The sequence below is a fragment of the Stegodyphus dumicola genome, chromosome 2, assembly GCF_044657685.1.
Source record: "Stegodyphus dumicola isolate Sdum_Otavi_A_Nest chromosome 2, ASM4465768v1".
Lineage (NCBI taxonomy): Eukaryota > Metazoa > Arthropoda > Arachnida > Araneae > Eresidae > Stegodyphus > Stegodyphus dumicola.
This window is the reverse complement of record NC_140769.1, coordinates 265,342,405-265,357,601: the sequence shown is the minus strand read 5'-3', so window position 1 is coordinate 265,357,601 and position 15,197 is coordinate 265,342,405. Positions and strand designations below refer to the sequence as shown.

Here is a 15,197-nt window from a genome sequence, read left to right as displayed (position 1 = left end):
AACTAAGCATGGTTAAAATATATGGGCTGGTTTGTGTTCAGCGTCCATCTACTATAAATAAAGAAGGTTCATAGTAACCTATAGTAACCTTCAAATCCTTTTTCATTCAATTTTTCTGCGCGTACAGAAGGAAGTGTTTAGGTGTGTCCAGACCGGATACACTGTGTCGCAAACGGTTAATAAATTTAAGGTCATCTTGTGCAAAAGATATAAAATCCTTGATATCAAAATTATCATTATATATATCATTACCAATTTTGCAAAGCTTCCTCTTATCGGCGAAAACCGTTACCGTGTTGTTTTAAATCATTACAATCGCTAGTGCACAGCTTCAAATATCTGAAATTTCATTTCGATTGATTTAGCGGAAAAGTCGCTAGTGGTTTATGTCTCCGGGAAGTGTTTTTATGACCACCCTGCATGTATGTGTTTTAAGCATGGAATAATAACGCAAATGCATACTTTAGTATCGAAATACACCTTTAAATATTTAATCTTTCTTACTGCTTTACGTAATGCGTTATTTTAAAAGAAGAATGACCGCCTTCTGTGCTTTTTATGATTATTTATTTACCTGCACTAAAACTTTCACAATTTTCTTAAAGAATATACGGTTTTGAATTTCCAATCCATAAGCATCCAGACACTGAGATTTCTAAGAAACGTTCAGAAAGCTTTACCATAAAACAACTGGAAACAAGCTTTTATAAGAATATTCAGAAACTGGGATCTCATATACAGTACTTAATTAAATGAGAGGATATAGTTCTTCTGGTCGTTTCTGAAACTTTACAAATCTGCCTATGATTTACTTCTCAAGAAAAACAAACCTTAGAAGCTAAAACCTCCTCTTCTTGTGGGTAAATTTAGCACGTAATCATTAGCAGTGCACGGAAACTAGATCTATGCCGGTGGTTTTATGTCTCTTCAAGAAGAATGGAAAAACCTTTGGTCTAAAGCATCGAGGCAATAATCTTTGTAAAGAGTAAACTTTATCACTTCAAAATCATGTTTTCTCTTTCACTGCTAGGAAGTTTGCTAATCTTTCCAGGGCTAGAATTGAATATTCTGTTATGTTTAGTGTAGGAAGCGTAGAGTTTAAGTCACGCGTCGACAATCTCTTTTTTCGCTGAGGGACAAAATCAGCCAAAATTACTTTTGGTGAATAATAAGATAAAATTTATTGAGAAAAAAATAATCTGAAATGTTTCATATTAAATTACATCCAAAGGGGCGTTTTGTTAACTTTTTAACATTTTGCGTGTTATCTTTTATTATTAAATATCACGTTCTTTGAACTTAAACCATAAAATTTAGTTCAATAGCAATGTCGCAAAATAATTTTAAAATGAGCCAATCTTTAGATTTTCCGATACACAGTTCCGCGCGCTGGAGATAAAAAGGTTTTTTTCCCCCGTAGCGTATTGCAATTGCTCGCTTTTACACAGTTGAGTTTGTTACCCGAAAATTCTTTAAAGTTTTACAAAATATGAAATCGAATTCCAACTTTCAAATGCCCATATTCGCAGTAGGATTACGTCATTCAAATTTGGATGGTTCTAGATACCGTTGTTTTATCACAATGCGAGAAATATACATACATTTATGCAGATTTTTCATTACTTAATTTCTTCAAATATAATGCAGGACTCTAACATTTGGTGGCAACAGTTTGAAAAGTGAACCGACATTTATACTATTCTGACGCAAAATGCCAAAACAAAAGTAATAGCTTTTCGGGACTCAAATCCCTTTGGACTAACAATTACAATACGTTTTGTATTTAAAACATAAAAATGTTTTAAATTATAATTATAGTTATTATAGAATTGAGAGTACTTTATTTTCCTCTTCGACATCAATAGCTTCGCTGATGCTGAATTTCTGACGTCAGTTTAGTCAGGTCTTGTTTAAAATTAGTTAAGACAAATACAAACATCTGAATTTTCGGTATTTAAGCTGATTCTGCTTTTATCTAAAATAAATTTCCTGAGTGAAAATATTTGTTGGCATTTATAAGTTGAATCGAATGCGGAAAAAATAGGGAAGCCTTTTTTTTTTTTTTTTTTTTTTTTTTTTTTTGAATTTACGGACCGACATTGCCAAGTTTATCGATTTCTCTTTAAAACTAACTTACTGTTTTTAAAACTACATGTTCGTTACTGCAGCTATGTAATCAAGCAAAAATGTTATTGCTATTATTTATTTTCAGTTTTCTTTTTATGTATTCTTCAAGTGCTCGTTCCATGATTATGTTCTATAATTTATTTTTATATATTTATTATAGGAGCTCTCAAGTGGGTCATATGAAATTATGAAATGGGTCATTCGGTGATCCGCGGGTCATAGGTTGCCGAGCCCTGTCTTATACCCATCTGACAAGAAAGGGAGTGTAAAAAGCTTTTACATGAAAAACAAGTGCAAAAGCCAAATTGTAAGTGCATTTCTTTTCCTATCATCCCAAGGGTACTAAACACTAAATTTATATTAAATCTCTTCAAAACAAATGGTCAAATATTTGCGATACTAAAACAACAAGAATCAGCATATTGTCTATAAATTTGACGAACCAGTCTTGGAGTTTGAATACAGAACCCTCTACATCAGTTTTAGGCGTGAAAACAATTAAGAAGAAGCTTATGCTCATGCGATATAAATACACTCGAAACTTCGAGAAAGCTACTGGCGCTTCGAGATTAAGCTATCAGCTCCACATGTTAATAAAAAATGAAAGCTACTACTTTTTAAAACTGAGGGTAAACTGATTTGAATGTGGATCATTAATTAGAACTGGAAGTTTTTATGAACGTAAAAGGCCTTTAGAAAATCTGATTCGAGAATGGAAGATGTTTTTTAATAATTTTGGCGGCAGAAAAATGGAAATGATGATTCTTTGACCAACAGTGTTGAATAACAGAAGATTTATTTGTTTTTTTCCCCTTAATATATGCCTCATGTTCCTTTGATAGAAAATTTACAGTTGTTTTAGTTTGACCACTGGTTGGTTAAATGACTGCAGAATCGTTTAACCAGCTAAATTAAAAAGATATTAATCATTTATCCATTGCAGATTGCAAACCATTGATTTAATTATTGCAGAATAAAAAATATCCAAGATCTATCCCGTTGAAAAATAAAAAACCTGCAGGACAAAGAGTTCATTAAGAAAAAGTAGTATTCATGCTAAATAAAAAGACCACGCATTCTCGCGAAAGAAAATTTTTAAATGATTTTCCTTTTTACTCAACGCCTATCAGCGGCCGAGCGGTAAAGTCGCTGAACACTGGTAGTTCGGTCTGAGGTTCGAATCCGGCGAACGGGCTGGCTGCATGGGCGTTTTCGTGGTTTTCCTCATGTGTAACGTGTATACGAGCCAGTTTTCCTTAGAAATTCCTCCACAACGGCATCCCTCCCCTTATACAGATAGTCCTCGAGGCTTTGCCGTAATTAAATAACCTAACGTAACCTTTTTACTGAACAATTAGCCCTACTACCCTGCTGCATATCTTTACAGTATGTGAAGCTCTGTGTTTACGAATGTTGTAAATTTGTAATGCAAGAATGTTTGTTTGCGCCCATTGCGATGCATGATTGGAAGGCGAGCTGAGTTCGCTCGTGGCCTCCAATGGGTTAAAATGGGTTCAGTTAAAGATCGGTCTCTTTTAAAGCACCTTTAGTTGCCTTTAAAATACGTTTCCTTTAAAACAAATTTAGTTAAATATAGTTACTTTAAAATGCGTCAGTTAGTTATCTTTTGTAGAGTCATTATGTACTCCAGTATCTATGTATCACAGTATTTATGCATTTTTCTGCATGTACTCATATCCCAGAATAATTTGATTATTAATTTAGAGTTACTAATTCAGAATTCAAACAACAAAAATCAGCGTTAATTTACAAAATTTTCACAGGACTAGTTTCGATGGTTTTACCGAACCATCATCTTCAGCTGCAAAACCGCAAATGAACAAGATAGGAAATAATGTTTAGATGAGATAAGAAAGCCTGGACAAGAATAAGCAAGTGGCGCCAGCTGTTGGCGAAACCAGAACTAAAACATAATTTCTCTAAAAGCCAAAGGCAAATTTGGATTGGAATTAGGATCGTTAACTAGAACAGAAAGATTTTTATGAACATGAAATGCCTCTAGAAAATCCAGTTCTCCAATGGAAGATGTTTTTTGAATAATTTTGGCAGCAGAAAAATTGAAAGTGTGATTTTCGGACCAACAATGTTCAGCAACAGAAGACTTCTGTGTTTCCTTTTTTCTAACATATGCCTCATGTTCTTTGACGCGAAATTTTAAGGCTCTCTTAGTTTGGTCAATGTAAATTAAACCGCACTGGCAAGGAATCCTATAAATACCCCAGGAATTCATATCCGGAATGGGGTCCTTGAGTATAGAAGTTGGAATTTTATTGATGGGAGAGTAAACAACCCAAAAGTTAAATTTCTGCAAAATATGTGCAACTTTATAGCTAATTGATGGAAAGAAGGGAATGACAACAGAATTTTTATAATCTCCTAAAATAAGAGTGTGGCTTTTAGTGTGTTGAGATGAGAATTTTTTAACTGCTTGATTAATAATGTTGGGTGAAAAGCCCCTGTCAATAGCTATTGCTTTTAAATAATTTAGTTCTTCATCAAGGGCTAGTTTGGAGGAGCAAACTTGAAGAGCACGGAAAACATAGGAATAAAATGAAGCTAACTTTTGTTTAGTCGGATGACATGATTTAAAGTGTGGTGGAAGGCAAACCTATGAAGGTTTACGGTAAACTGTAGTACTGAAGTTGGATGTGTTACGTGTGACCAGAATGTCGAGAAACGGAAGAGAATTGCAAGTCTCAAGTTCAAAAGTGAACTGAATAGCAGGATCAATAGAATTCATTGTTGAAAGAACTCTATTTAAATCATCTTTATTACCTTCAAACAGGGTAAAAGTATCGTCTACGTAGCGGAACCATGCCGGGAAGTTTAAAGTTTCAAACAATTTTGATTCATAATAATGCATGTAGATATCAGCCAGGATGGGACTGAGGGGGCTTCCCATGGCTAATCCCTCAGTTTGCTTGTAATATTTATTTTGGAAAACAAAATGTGTTTGTTTCAAACAGAGTTGAGTGAGAGAAATTAGCTCATCAATTTCGATGCAAGAGAAATGAAATTCGCGAAGTCTGGTTTCTAGACATCTTAATGCACCCTCCACTGGTGCAGGCTTTCTTATCTCATCTAAACATTATTTCCTATCTTGTTCATTTGCGGTTTTGCAGCTGAATATGATGGTTCGGTAAAACCATCGAAACTAGTCCTGTGAAAATTTTGTAAATTAACGCTGATTTTTGTTGTTTGAATTCTGAATTAGTATTTATTCGGCGTGTTATTGTGTCTTAATTATAGAAACCCCAAACAGGCTTACATTTTGCTTTCTTTTTTGCACGTGGTGTGGCCGCCATTTTGTGATTGTAGGAGTTTCGGTGAGTACATTTTTGCAATTTTCAAGTTATGTTTATGTTTTGTACATTTGGATATTGTGCTTTGCTTGCCTGATTTCATGAATTTTGCTTACAAACATTTTGTTTTCTATTCGTTTCAGTGAGGGATTTTTCTGCTATTTTGTGTGTACTTTATTATTGCTCAGTTAATTTAGTTTGATTTTCTGCATTGTTTATCATGCCTTCATCCGTTAATCGTTTCACTAAATTACGCCTGAAACGGCAAAAATTCCTGAATCATCTTGACTTTTTACTTAAATGTAAATGTAAAAAATTGATCCCCAATTTTATTCAAATCAAATCTAATCAAAAACCTTCGAGTCGCGTTTCAAGAATTCTGTTAAATTGCAAACTTGCCTTACTTCGGTCCGTGATAAGGGATACACGTCAACAATTGTCCAAAATTGAACATGAACTCTATAAGCTTCATCTGGAACTCGCTAAAACATATCCAAAATTCACTGCCCTTGAACAAAAGTCTTGGTCTAGAACGGAGAATGCACTTAACCGTCATAAAAACACCCTTGCAGTTAAATTCGAAAAACTTCTTTTACAGTCTTCCAGTCCAAGTAGTTCAAAAAATCTTCCCATTGTAAACATCAAGCCAATAGTTAATATTTCTAATGTTAGTCTTTCAGAAGAACAAGAGAGAATTCTAAAATATAATTTTAACTTCTCACAAACCTGTAAACCCTCGATTCCAAAGATTTTGGCTCCTATCGAAAAAGCTTTCATGTTCAGTAAAGTTTCAGATTCACAGAAAGAAATGATTAGGCATCTTATCGCTCATAATGTGAAATTCAATAATAAACCTTTGAAACCAAATCTAACTGCGAGAGAAAGAGCTACAGTGCGCGAGATTCATTCTAACCCGGATATTGTCATTTCAAAGGCCGACAAAGGTGGCCAGATAGTCGTCATGGATAAGAACACTTACATCGATGGTGTCACTAAACTCTTAAACGAAGGACCATATAATCCGATCCCTAAAGATCCTTCACCTTCGGACTTATCCAAAATAAAAACTGCGATCAAATCTTCGCAAATCATTTCAAGCAACTTAAAACATTCGCTTATCCCATCTGTTGCGAATTGTGCCAGATTATATGCTCTTCCCAAAATTCATAAAAGTGGTATTCCTTTCCGCCCTATTGTATCAAATTTAGGTACTGCCTCGTATCCATTAGCTAAATATTTAGTTTCTAGATTTTCCACTCTATTAGACAATAACATTTACACCATAAAAAATTCAATAGAGTTTGTAAAAAAGGTTAAAAACATTTCTCCTCGTAATTTACTCATGGTTTCTTTTGATGTAAAATCATTATTCACCAATGTTCCAGTGGAGGGTGCATTAAGATGTCTAGAAACCAGACTTCGCGAATTTCATTTCTCTTGCATCGAAATTGATGAGCTAATTTCTCTCACTCAACTCTGTTTGAAACAAACACATTTTGTTTTCCAAAATAAATATTACAAGCAAACTGAGGGATTAGCCATGGGAAGCCCCCTCAGTCCCATCCTGGCTGATATCTACATGCATTATTATGAATCAAAATTGTTTGAAACTTTAAACTTCCCGGCATGGTTCCGCTACGTAGACGATACTTTTACCCTGTTTGAAGGTAATAAAGATGATTTAAATAGAGTTCTTTCAACAATGAATTCTATTGATCCTGCTATTCAGTTCACTTTTGAACTTGAGACTTGCAATTCTCTTCCGTTTCTCGACATTCTGGTCACACGTAACACATCCAACTTCAGTACTACAGTTTACCGTAAACCTTCATCGGTTTGCCTTCCACCACACTTTAAATCATGTCATCCGACTAAACAAAAGTTAGCTTCATTTTATTCCTATGTTTTTCGTGCTCTTCAAGTTTGCTCCTCCAAACTAGCCCTTGATGAAGAACTAAATTATTTAAAAGCAATAGCTATTGACAGGGGCTTTTCACCCAACATTATTAATCAAGCAGTTAAAAAATTCTCATCTCAGCACACCAAATGGCACACTCTTATTTTAGGAGATTATAAAAATTCTGTTGTCATTCCCTTCTTTCCATCAATTAGCTATAAAGTTGCACATATTTTGCAGAAATTTAACTTTTGGGTTGTTTACTCTCCCATCAATAAAATTCCAACTTCTATACTCAAGGACCCCATTCCGGATATGAATTCCTGGGGTATTTATAGGATTCCTTGCCAGTGCGGTTTAATTTACATTGACCAAACTAAGAGAGCCTTAAAATTTCGCGTCAAAGAACATGAGGCATATGTTAGAAAAAAGGAAACACAGAAGTCTTCTGTTGCTGAACATTGTTGGTCCGAAAATCACACTTTCAATTTTTCTGCTGCCAAAATTATTCAAAAAACATCTTCCATTGGAGAACTGGATTTTCTAGAGGCATTTCATGTTCATAAAAATCTTTCTGTTCTAGTTAACGATCCTAATTCCAATCCAAATTTGCCTTCGGCTTTTAGAGAAATTATGTTTTAGTTCTGGTTTCGCCAACAGATGGCGCCACTTGCTTATTCTTGTCCAGGCTTTCTTATCTCATCTAAACATTATTTCCTATCTTGTTCATTTGCGGTTTTGCAGCTGAAGATGATGGTTCGGTAAAACCATCGAAACTAGTCCTGTGAAAATTTTGTAAATTAACGCTGATTTTTGTTGTTTGAATTCTGAATTAGTATTTATTCGGCGTGTTATTGTGTCTTAATTAATTTAGAGTTATTTTAATGTATTGTTTGAATGTAAAAGTAGCATGTTACAAACGACCCTGTATGGCCATGTACTTATATTTTTCTTTGATATCAATAAATACTGGAGCCCGGGTAGTTGGATGGCAGCGAACCCCGTCGTCGGCTCTGGGTAATAGTGGACGTGGTGCTGTCCTGATTAACCATTAAGATAAAGGGACAGTGCCCACGTCCTCCGTCACTTGTCACTTTTAGTGTCATTATGATTTTTTGAAGCAGAAGAGGGGAAATACGCACAGTGCCCTCGGCGGGACTCGAACCCTGGACGTCTCGAGTATGCGTCGAGTATGCTTCCAATTGCACCACGAAGGCATACGGAAAGGAGTAAGAAAACGCCTTATACAACCCCCCCCTTTAAAAAGGCGACTGGTGATTGGGGAACACAATCGCCAAATTCTGTTGGTCACGAATTATCGTCCACCGCCTTATAGTTCTCGCGCCATTTGTAGATTCAATAGAATTTTTTTATGCTGGATACAAGAAAAATGTACAGTGAGACTCGAGAATTCCATATGCATCGAGTCATTCCGAATTCTATCATTCCGAATATGCGTTGAATGTGATTCCAGTTACACCCTGAAGGCATACGGAAAGGAGGTAGAAAATAACTCATACATTTACAACGCGTTTATTTTCTTTTAAAATGCATTTCTCATTGAAATTAACCGAAATGATTAATTAAATTTTACCATTTACCAAATTTTAAATTAAAAATAGCACTGTCAGGAAAACATTAGAAAAATGTTTTAGTCCGGCTGTCATTGAAAGTTAATAAATTCACGAAGAAAACATTCCTATAATAAGAGGAAAACATGACAGAAGGGAAAAAAACTGCTCTTGGAATAAAAGGAAAAATATTAAATTTCAAAATGAAAGAAAAATAAGACATGTACTCAATATGCTATTTCTGCGTTTTTGTGCTGTTTGAGTTTTTTCTCACTTCAAAATATTATTTTTATTGCTTCCAGACACGCTAGACCTAATTGACTCGGTAACGCAATAAGAATAAGAGCAGTTACACAAGAAGCTCAACCCCCCGAATCGAGGTTTCTTAATTTTTTTCGTCTGTGTGTGCGATATATATTTGCTTAAATCCTATCTTTTATTAGTCCAAAGGGATTTGAATCCCGAAGGACTATTAGTGTCGTTTTGGCATTTTGCGTCGGACGGATAAATGTCGGTTCACTTTTCAAACTGTTGCCACAAAATGTTAGAGTCCTGCATTATATTTGAAGAAATTAAATAATGAAAAATCTGCATAAATGTATGTATATTTCTCGTATTGTGATAAAACAACGGTACATAGAGTCATCGAATTTTGAATAACGTAATCCTCCAACGAATATGAGCATGTGGAAGACCAAATTTGAAATTTGTTTTATGATCGATTTCCTATTTTTTAAAACTTTGACGAATTTTTGATTAACAAACTCAAGGATTTCAAAGCGAGCAATGGCAACGTTGTGCAGAAAAAACATTTTTATCTCCAGCGCGTGAGTCTCTGTATCGGAAATTCTAAAGATATGCTCGTTTTAAAACTATTTTGCGATATTGCTGTTGCACTGGATCTTATGGTTTAAGTGCGAGGAACATGATATTTAATAAAGAAAGGTAACACACAAAATGTTAAAAAACGCCCCTTTGGACGTAATTTAAAATCTGAAACATTTCAGATTTTTTTAAATTTGTTTTCTTGCTGTATTTACACACGAATTCATTAATGTTTTAGTTAAGAGAAAGGAAACAAATTTTATTCATCCATTAATATGTTCTTAATATTATTATAATATGCTCGTTGCTGAACCTCGATTGTACGGATGCAACAAGCACCTAAGTTAATAAAATTATGAAAAAAAAAAAAAAAAAAAAAAAAAAAAACGGATTCTGGATGTCGCAAAAATTGTTGATCTAAAGATCTCATTGAGAATAGCAATGCTTTCAAAACTGATCTTAAATTCGTGAAAACTAGAGTCCACACAGCTGCTTAAGATTGATGAAAAACTGACTTTTCAAATTTAGATCTACAGTGTCTCACAAAAGTGATGGGACACTTGTGCTTTACAAAAGGAAACTGTAATAAAATAAAGTAAAAAAGATGTAAACATTTTTTGTGGGTGTGTTTCATACTTAAATTTAGTAACAATTATTACATAACATACATTTTCTCAAAATATTAAAATATTAATTTAATAAAAATACAATTGTTTAGAACGGAGCAAAAAATGGCTCACATAAGTGATGGGACACCATTAGATACTACTACATACTACAATAAAAATATTTTTGGGAGTTTTTATTTTTACTCAAAAGCAATTGGCAATAATTTATAAAATTGTCTGTAGTATTTCTCTCCAGTTTGTTTTGGAATTTTTGTGTTTTTTAGCTCTGTGCAGCCATTATGCTAAACGAAATGAATGCTAAACGAAAAGAAACTTTGCCCGAAATTTGAGGATTAGTTATTAATTTGCATATTGAACGTGGAAAATCTATTAGAGAAACTGATGAAACAGTTAATTTGAGTCATTCAACAGTTTTCAATATCATTAAACGATATAAAAATAATCATATGATTCAGGATAAAAGAAGATCTGGCCGACCATCAAAGCTATCCAATGGAAGAAAGGGAATTATCGTTCGAAATATTAAAAAAAAATCCAAGAATGAGTGCTCCTAATGTTTCTGCTGATTTACAAGCATTATATGGAGTAATTGTTAATCCTGAGACTATTAGAAGAGTAATTCGATCTGCTGGATATCACGGTGGAGCAGCCGGGAAAAATTCTTCGTAAGTGAAAAGAATAGAAAACTCAGACTGGCTTTCGCAAAATCCAACGTAAATAAGAATTCTGATTACTGGAATGAAGTTATATTTGCTGATGAGAGTAAATTTAATATATTTGGTTCTGGCGGTAGAATCTTGGTGTGGAGAAAACCCAGGGAAGAATTTCGCAAACAGAACTTGGTGCCAACAGTAAAACATGGTGGAGGAGGAGTTATGGTATGAGGGTGTATGTCGTCCGCTGGAGTTGGTAATTTTGTTTTTATTGACAGTATAATGGATCAGTACAAGTATATTGACATTTTAAAATCAAAATTTGAAATCTTCAGAGCAAATTTTAAACCTTCATAACGATTATAAATTCTACCAGGACAATGACCACAAGCACATTGCTTTAAACGTTAGAATCTGGCTGCTGTATAACTGTCCTGAAATAATAAAAACACCACCACAATCTCCAGACTTAAATCCGATAGATAATATTTGGCAGGAATTAGAATCAAGAATTCGCAAACACACCATTTCTTCAAAGCAACAATTAAAATCGGTGCTTCAAAAAGAATGGGGTAAAATCACTCCAGAAATCACAAAAAAATTAGTCGAATCCATCGCAAGAAGACTAAATCATGTTTTAAAAGTAAAAGGAAATCCAACAAAATATTAAAACCTTTTAAAAAGTAAAATTTTTGGATAAATATTTGATGGAAAAGGAAGTGTCCCATCACTTATGTGAGCCATTTTTTGCTCCGTTTTAAACAATTGTATTTTTTTTTAAATTAATATTTTAACGTTTTGAGAAAATGTATGTTTTGTAATAATTGTTACTAAATTTAAGTATGAAACACACTCACAAAAAATTTTTACATGTTTTTTTAATTTAGTTTACTACAGTTTCCTTTTGTGAAGCACAAGTGTCCCATCACTTTTGTGACACACTGTAGAAACATTACATTAAGTAGAATTCTTCTAATTTAATGTTGAAGCGATTTTTCGTACATATTTTAATTTAAAGATCAAACTAAAAGTCTCAAAATTTTACTATTTGCACCATCGGATAGAGCGAAAAGAAATCTTTTAAAGGAAGTTTACAAGAGGTTTTTAACGCAACTGCTGATACTTCTGATATTTTCGGAAAACTCCCTGGATGTTCCCGATCATAACAGAAATGTTGCAAGTAAGACTCATTGTTCATTTGTGGGGCTCGACCCTTTTATATAGTAACTAAATGTGGAGGAACTAAGCGAATAATCGCTTTAGTTCAGGAACTGAGACTTAAACTAGAGAATTGTTAATTGCCCTTTATTTCTCAAAATAAGATTTAACAGTAGGATCCTCTCTCAGGGCGTACTGCAAAGCCTCCACTTGGGTTTGAACTCAAAGTAATAAGAAATGAGACTTAACTAAAACGATATAGCCAAAGCTATCAGAATTTCTAGGTAGTTCGCTCTTAAATATCGAATGAGCTAGCGAAGCATCAAGGGCCTGTAATCATGGACCTTATAAGAAATAGACACCCAAACGGGTTTTCTCCCTCGTCTGAGGCGCTGCCAGCTGTCACCTTGATCACATCCCGAGGAGTAGGGACGACTTGCAGAAATTTAACATTGGTTGCCTATTGCAGCGTGTATAATTGTCAAGAAAAAGCTGGTTGTAGGGCCTCATTTCACAAATTAGAATTTCTACATATTTTTATTTTTGAAATTGAGATTGATTTTTAAAAATTTAGCATATTTATCAAGCATAGTTAACGTTCCAAATATTATAAAACCATTCCATGCTTTCAGGGCTGGATATTTTTTTAGCTTTCCCTATTCTGTAAGGAAATTTGTAACTACTTCTTTTAGAAAATAATATTTTAAATCTGAACTAATAGAAAAATTCAAACAATCAATTTTCTCTTGCAATTTTTATGCTTTTTATTGGTGTAAGTAAGTAAAAAATACTAAAATATTTAAAAAGAATTTTTGAAAGTTTTGTTTAAAATTCTAAATTGTGCTGCTTTTTTAAAATTATAGATGAGTATTATAGCACAATTTCTATAAAGGAATTTTATTTCAATTATATTTCATAATACATCATTGTGGTAAACACTTTTGACTCCTGAAAAATGTTTATACGTTTAATTCTAATCTTAAAATTGTATTTAACCGTAATAATTAATTTTGCTTGTATTTTAGAGTGATTATTTTTTGAATTTATTTTTAGTTCTGCATAAGATTTTTCTTATTTACTGTTAATTTAATTTATTAGCCCAAAAGGGCGGTAGCCTAGAAAGGCTTTAATTTCGAAGCGGCATTTTGCGCTGTTTTACTATAAATGTCCGTGTCTCCTTGCAAATTGTTGTTACGAAGTATTATCGCCCTGTAGTATATGTAAGGAATTTAAGTAATGAAAAATCTGCATCAATACATGTATGTTTCTCGCACTGTGACAAAAACGACAGTATCTAGAACCATCAAATTTTGAATAATGTAATCCTCCACCCGAACTTGGGCATCTGGACGGCCGAATTTCGAATTTTTTTTAATCTATTTCATATTTGGTAAAACTTTAACGCCTTTTTGATTAACAATCTCAACGAGTTCAGATCGAGCACTGTACAGAAAACAACAGTTTTATCTCCAGTGCGGAAATTCTTAAGATATGCTGTTTTCAAATGTATGTGGTTTACGGGCGAAGAACATGATATTCAATAAATATAGGTAACACACAAAACTTTAAATAAAGAGTGCGTCTAGATTTTATTTTATCTTTTTTTTTTCCTTCATTACGCTCAGAAAATTTTATGCTCCGAATTTTATGAATTATTAAAATAACTAATACACTTTAATGTTAATAATTTAATGATAAAATAAATATGATCGTTTTGTAATGTTATTATAGTTTGGAAAATTACTGTCTGAAAATGTTCATTAATTTTTTTTTAAAAAATTATCAGATCTTGTTTAATTTTACCTTATTTATTTCAAAGCATCACGTACTATTAATCTTATTTAATTTTACTTTATTTTTACGCAAAATTAAGTTCATAAATTTTGTGCTTAGAGTTTTACCGTTTTACCAAAGTAAAGATGTTTGTACAAGAATTACGCGTGAAAGAAATGCTCGAAATGCTGTAAAAAGTGCTTTTATGAGATATATTAAATCCTATTTGGAAAAAACTGTGACTTTCATAATCTCATCACTATACAACGGATCACATTTAATAATTAAAAAGAGTTACGTGATACAAACGCCGTACGTTTCAGTGTTAAAGTAAAGAAGATCGTTCCTACTCTTTCTTGCAGACATGTCTGTGACGCGGGCCCCGGCAATGGGTTAGTCTATCTCTTATAAGGTCTATGCCTGTAATACTGCCGAGCGTAGTAAAAGCTTAGAGAAATTTAACCAAAACTCTGACGCTTTCTCCCAAAGTTAGTGGACTTCGACGAATAAACTCACTCTAAAATACAAGCAAAATTAATTATTACGGTTAAATACAATTTTAATATTAGAACTCTTACTCATTTGCATTAAACGCGACTCTAAAAACAGTTTCTGGTAGGAAATTGTAAGCTGATAATAGGAAGGACAGGCAAGTATCTTTAACTAAACATAACTGATAAAAACTTATGATAAACCATACATATAGTTGAAAATTGAGTTTACAATTTAATTACGTTATTGGTAACCTGTCACTGAGACTAAGAAAACAAAAATTTAAAAAATTTTATGCTCTGATTAAATAAGCTTATACTTAAAACTTCCGTACGGAATGACTTCCTTGTACGGAATATTAAATTATGCACATTTTTTCTTGCATTTCATTTAAACTTATTGGATTGAATTAAATCTACTTCGCCGACAGCGCATAAACCACAATAGAATATATGCATTCTTTAAAATTCACTTTGTTTACCATAGCGACACTCTGGCGCTAGATTCACTTAACAGTATTATATTTCGTTCGTATTATAACTCAAAATGCACAAAATTTATATCATTTAAAGAATAGAATTATCTAATCGTTGCCACATGTTCTACTCAAATACTATAATAAAGCTAGAATGATGTATAAAAGAAATTAAGCAAACAAAACAAACAAACAAAAAAAAAACAGTTTTTTACAGACGATTGAGTATTTCCCATTCAATTAATTCAGTTCTCACTTCGCGAGAAGGCAAAAA

The 15,197-nt window shown here is 33.2% G+C and overlaps 1 long non-coding RNA gene across 4 annotated transcripts in view; it reads left to right on the top strand.

Annotated features, from left to right (window-relative positions):
* LOC118181616 (uncharacterized) overlaps window positions 1-15,197 on the top strand; it is a 976,960-nt gene that overhangs the window by 354,436 nt on the left and 607,327 nt on the right. For all 4 annotated transcript variants that reach the window (XR_015039873.1, XR_015039874.1, XR_015039860.1 and 1 more), the window contains one exon: window positions 2,288-2,434. This is a non-coding gene — a long non-coding RNA (uncharacterized LOC118181616). The remainder of the gene's footprint in view (window positions 1-2,287; window positions 2,435-15,197) is intronic.